The sequence below is a fragment of the Lepidochelys olivacea genome (genome assembly GCF_965140295.1).
Source record: "Lepidochelys olivacea isolate rLepOli2 genome assembly, chromosome: 12".
NCBI classification, from domain to species: Eukaryota; Metazoa; Chordata; order Testudines; family Cheloniidae; genus Lepidochelys; species Lepidochelys olivacea.
Window position 1 is genome coordinate 17,442,858 of NC_140422.1, and position 6,468 is coordinate 17,449,325.

Below are 6,468 nucleotides of genomic sequence, written 5' to 3' on the forward strand. Positions count from 1 at the left end.
TACTTTCATTAGCATTAAGTACACACCTTTAGGTAATTGTTTTTTGCCACTGGGTTGGAATTGCTTGTACTGTTATAGAATATTACATTTTCTCTGTATTGTAGAAGTAATGCCACTAGGTGGCATCTTGTAACCATTAGTTTGTAATGACCAAGAAAAAGGTTTCTAACTTTAAATTCAAAAATGCCAATTCATACACTCAAAAGAGCATACAAGCAAAGAGAACTAAACTGAGACAGTGCTACTGTGGCACCATTTAGGGAATAAATAGTGAGAGGGCTGTTGAACATAATTTAAACAATATAATCTTGTTACATAATTCACATAAAAACCTTATAGGGAAGTAGTCTGCTATTGCAGGAGGCAATAAACATTAGTTTGTACTAATCCCAGGGATGGGATTTTGGTCCTGGGGTAGCTCTAAAATAACTTCATTCTTAAACTGAAATTACTCACCCTGCTAATCCAGATTGGGTGTTAATACCTTACCACAAAGGACTGTTAAAACAGAAATGTGCATCCTCAAGCCACTATAACAGAAATTCCGAATGCTTTTAAAGAACCACCACTGTTTGAAGGTGGCAAGTAACTGATTTTTTTATTTTTTTTAATGGTCAGAAAGGGTCTCTTTGCCCCCCCCCCCCAAAAAAAAAAAAACAAACAAAAAAAGCTTTACACTATTTTGTGCAATGCTTGTCATGTAAAACTTGCTATTTATAAGTTACCTGTTCAGTTCTAGTTGCCAGTACTGTGATCTCAATTTAGTTACTGAAAATGAAGCTGTATTCTTCTGTCCTATACATAATTACCAGTCATCTTAACTCCTTCTTGACTTTTCTCACGAACTGTATTAATTGCTGGGTTGTTGGTGACCAGAACTTCCCACAGCTAAGAGAGTCTGTTCATAAAATCTTGGCCCTCAAGTATCTGAGGCTGATTTGCATTGATGTGCTGCTCCCAGAGGAGCTGCACAAGGTGCATAACACTGGAGCCCCACCAGGTGGTGTCAAAGGGGACACTGAGCCTCAAAGCATTGTTGGAACCAGTAGCTTTAATTGCTCACCACAGCAGCAGCTTGGTTTAAGCTGAAGAAAAGGAGTTTGCTTACATAACTTTTTTCTTGGCTTTTTAAAATTTACATGAATCAACTGAAGGAAAATTGTGCAATGATTTATTAAAAATTATACCTTTTGGCAGTCTAGAGGGAGGTAGTGTTGCCAAATCTTGTGATTTTTTTTTTTAAATTTTTTATGAGTGATATGGAAACTCCAGCCCTCTGACTGGTTGCCTGCCCCACTTGCCCAGCTCCTGGGCCAGAATAATCAATCAGAGCTTCTGCAGGCAGAGCTCTCTTTTCCCTCCTCATACCAACCCAAAGCTATTTTTGAGAGAGGTGGGGCTGGAATGGAGAGTTAAAGAGCCCACAAAAAAAAAAAACCCACTCCGGATGAGGCTGCTCCCTCCTGTGAGCAGCGAGGACAGAGTGACTCCTCCCCTCTCTCTCACTACCACACCTGGCCTGGGAAAGGTGTGGGGAGAGGTGAAGAATTGTAGGCGCTGCACCCCCAGCCTGGAAGGGGGAGAGAATGAAGAATCCTAGGAGGAGCAGAAGTGAAGCTGGAGTGCCAGAACTGCTGGGGGAGCTGAACTAATGAGTGTTGGCACTGAGGAAAGCTGAACGAATGCAGGGCTTGGGGGACAGATTTAACCACCGGTGAGGACATGGACAGATGTTGTGGTGAGAGATTATTCAGCAGGGGCCAGAATCACCTTACCCAATACATCTGGGAGAGTGGGTAACATTAAATGCGTCTCACGTGGGGGGAATGGGTGTGGGAGTTCAAAATTCAACAGATGGACTCTCTCTCTCCCCCTCCCCTCCCATATCTATCTATATATAATATATAAGCATGATTTTTGATCTCTTGAGGCTGGCAATACTGGAAGCCTGTGTGAGCAAAGTGGTGGATGCTTTTTGAGACTGTACAACCCTTTATACCATTTCTAGTCCATTGATGGTATTTTTACTGAAATGGAAAGATTCAGAAAGCATCCCGCCTGAACCTAGCCAGGGTTTTCTTGTTGACCTTGTTAAATCCCAGCCATAAAATGCACATACCACCTGCTTACAGCTACAGGATTAGCTGATGTGCTCATATGCTCCAAGAATACAGATCTAAGAATTATAAATATGTAGATAGTCACAGTCCTTAGTAGCTCCAAGCAAAGTCTACTGAGCAAGTCAGGATAAAACATTCCTAAAAGTGAGTAAATTCAGAAGCGTAATGAGAAACATTTTTAAATAACATTTTTATGTGCAAATTCTCAAAAAATCTCGCTATGGCTGCCATGTGAATTGTAACTCATTCCACTTGAACATATGTAGTAGTCTTGGTCTAATGTGTGGTAACTAATGCTGAAGGGGTGTGCAATTTGGCCATGTTATGGTTCCCATAGCAACCATAGTGAAATTCTTGCCTGTATTGCATGTAAAATCTCAGCCCTAACAGGTCAGTATAGACTGCATTTCATTTCTTCTTCATAATGAGGCCCATGGATCCTTGACAGTGGGGCTCTCCTCTATGCAGCCTTGGACGAAGACCACAGGTGTCAGTCAGAGGCAGAGGTGGTGTGACTCCACCTCAGAAACCTCCTGCTTAGGTCTGGCTCTCCAGTTGCAAATAGGGAGACCAGCTACTCCCTGCTGCAGAGCAAATTTAAGAAGAAAAAGCTTAACATTTCTAGGCCATGAGGATCTGCCTTTAGTGTCGGAGAGGATTACCTAGTCACAGGGATGCCCTATGCTACCGCACAAGGAGCGCAGAATGGCAGAGAAGGTGAAGAAGAGAGGGAAAGCCAGACACCATGGCTCCTGCACCTCCCCCTCTGACTGAGGGCCTGCATGCAGATCTGTCTATGCTGTTCTGTGGAGCCCCTCTCGAGTGCTCAGGAAGAGGCAGGGTTTCCTGTAGCCTCCCTCCCAGGACTTCCCTGGGAAGTGCTCTCAGGAAGCAGTGGCAGCTCCTCAGCAGCGAAATCCCCTCAGGAGTGGCCTTGGGATTAGTACAAGTGGCAGTTCCCCCATTCCCCTCATGTGGCGGGACAGGGGAACACAGGTTGAAACCCAAAATCAAAAGTCCAAGGAATCTTCCTGTTCCCAACCAGCCACTGGAGCCTGCCCTTGCAGCCATGAGTGACCGTGAAGCAGTTGCCCAGCCCTTCTCCCTGCTGCAGTGATGGAGCTACTGACAGGGATCTGGAGACACCAACGAGAGCCTGGTAAGAGGCTCCACGAATCTCCCTTGAACAAAACATGGGATGCTGCAAACCTCCCCTCCCCCCCTTCTGGACCTACTCTAGCACAGCCTTCCCAAGCCACTCCCCCTTTTCTCAGAGCAAGAAAGCTGCTCTAAAGAGCAACCACAAGGTCCACCCCTCCCTACCCCCCACACTGCAGTATTGCCAGCTCTTGCAAATTAATGGCAAGTTACAGGATTTTGGAGCCTGCAGGAGAAGCCCTGGGAAGCCGCAAGGGGGGTGCACAGCCCCCTGCGGCAGCCACCGGTAAGGGGTACATGGCCCCAGCTGCAGGGGAATAGGGGGGTGTGCAGCACCTGCTCCAGAGCTGGCTGTAGCAGCGGGACAGGGGTGCATGGCTCTGGCCACAGCTAGGGGGGGAGAGGGGGCGGCCCCCTCTGCAGCCCCTGCCACGGAACAGGGTGCACAGCCCGAGCTTCAGCACCCGGCTGGGCTGCAGCCCTCTCCACAAGCCTCAGAGCAGAGGCTGCAGGGCCCTGGTTCCATCCCCAGTTGCAGGGCAGCCGCCTCCTGCCCCAGCTTCAGGCCCTGACCGCTGAAGCGGAAGAAGTCACGGAGGTCCGGTAAAGTCAGGGAATCTGTGACTACAGTGACCTCTGGCTAAATCGTAGCCTTGCTAATAGGAAATGGATGGCAGCTCCCCTGTTTCAGGGGTGAGGAGAAGGTAAGTGGAGTCTCCATCTGAGCAGTTGGGCAGAGAAGTGCATTTTGTGTGCATTAAGGGTTTTCCACCTGAAATTATCTCACACACATTGGTGGAGGAGTAGAGGGGAGTTCAAAAGACAGACTATAAAGCATTATACAATTTTTTTTTTAGTCTCGTGATTTTGGGGGTTCTGACTGGTGATTTTTGATCTCGAAGTTAGCAATACTGGGACTCTGAGTCTGAAATTTCTCTTTCTCCACCAGAGGAGGATCGAGGGGAGGCATAAGAAAGACTCAGTTGTTCAAATCCCTCTAGCGACCCTAACCTAAAGCACTGAGGGAAGAGAGAGTCCCCCTGATTTCCTTCATCTTCTGAAGAGTCTTACTTAGGGGATTCTCCAAGGAGGTGTTCTAAAGGCTTGTCTACACTGTACCTCTCGTCACATTAGCTGGGGTGTAAGTTAATGTGCACCAATGTGTCACACACTAACTGGCCCTGCTGATGCCTACTAAAAGTTCCCTAGTGCATATTAATGTAGACACATTTCAAACAGCATTATATTAATGTGCACTCGGAACTTTTAGCACATGTCAGCAGGGTCCACACAGACCAGTTCGTGCATGTCACGCTGCTGCATGTTACAGTTTACTCCCCAGCTAGTGACGACTAAGGCACCAGGTAGACAAGCCCTAAAATGAAATCTTTCCCTCAAACCGCATACGTCTGCAAAGTGCAGTAAGTCCTCAGCTCCTGGTTTCCCTGCTGCTCTGCATGGAGTGTAGCACAGGGGATAATCATCAGTGCTGGGTTCCTCTGCTTATCCTCACACATGACAAATCAATGCAGAAAAGACCATGCCATAGAGGTGCTGTTTCTTCTAGGTGTGCATGCACAACCAGACAGAGGGAATTTTCCAAAAATACACAGAGGATAAACTTTGAGGCAAGAGTTTACTGAGAGTTGTAAACGGCTCTGAGGTTTGCAGATTCCCTAGACAAGCTATAGCTACATATCCCTCCTCATGCAGCCTGTGAGGATGTAATAGTGGGATAAGGGTATCCTAACTCACCTTAAAAACTGAGGGTTTTTGTCCTCGGCTGTGGCAGCAGGTCATCATGGCCTAATCATTCCTAGCTGTTGCTGTGGGTCATCAGGCCCTAATGTCCTGGTTGTTGCTTCCAGCTCTTGTTGAAGGTTCCCAAGCCTCACTACCACCTCTACCTCCTTCCCCCAGCAGATAACTATGTAGTGATTAGAGGGACAGCACCTCAGATGTGCAAGAAATGGCAGGCATTGAAGGGCTTCTTGGCCTGTTATTTCTTTCCACCCCATGCTCCCTCCCCACTCCTCTATTCTGTAAGGTCAGAATATTCCTCAGTGTGCACCAGTCAAAATTTATCCCAGTATCACTATGGAAGATGGAAGGGCTGATTTCCTTCATGGTCAGGAACTCGTCATTCTAACTGGGAGAGATTTTCACCTGTGCATGAGTTTCTATTGCTTGAGCTGAAGGACAGGTCTCTTAGCCAAGGCTATAGCAGGCTCAGCAATCTCTAGGCGGCCTAGCCACCACTAGAGGGACAGAGCACCACTCCGAGCAAGCAGAGGTTACATACTCCTCATGGGCAGAGAAGCATGTCCCTGAGCTTCAGAGACTTTCCCAGTTGAATTGCCTGAATTCCCTGTACGGGCCACCACTTGTAACACCAACCCATGCAGGGTCATTGGCAGTAGGGATCAAACATGGGACCTCCTCGCTATATAGCCTTTGACAAGTAGCCAGTTCCAAGCAAGCATGTCTCAGCCCGCTCCTTCACACATGAAAATAAATATGGGGGTCGTCAGGCCAAAAAGAACAAACAAAGAAGAATTGTTATCTGACACCCTATTGCCCCATATGCCTTCACAAGCAATGCTAACGGATGGCCAAACTGCAGCTCGTGGAGTTTGTGGCTCTTTTACAATTAAAGTGCAGCTCACGGAGCCCCCCTCCCCCCCCAAAACCCACCATTCTCCACCTACCAGATGAGGGGGAGCTCAGGGTTTCTGCTCTGTGGGAGGGTAGTGGGGCTAGTGGCTTCTGCCTAGCAGAGAGGGGGATCTTGGGGCTTCAGCCCCACAGGGCACCCCTGCCAGGGCTTCAGCCTCGAGAACCCCTCACCAAAGGGCTGAAGCCCTGAACCTTGGCAGGTGCCTCCTGAGGGGCTGAAGCCCTGAGACCTTCCTCCCCTGGGGGCAGAAGCCCCTAGCCTCACCACGCCACTACAGGGCTGAAGCCCAGAGCTCTGGCTGGTGTGCTCCAGCTCTCAAACTTTTGAAGATTGTCGTATGCAGCTCGGAGGGTCAGTAAGTTTGGCCACCCCTGAATGCTAACATGGGTGGATGGCATTTCAAGGATGGTCCCTCTTAATTTCTTTTAAAAAAAAATTTTTTTTAATTGCATGGCCTAATGGCCTCTCCCTGACAAAGAAGATGAGTCATGACAAGTGCTTTCTTTGTGCTTT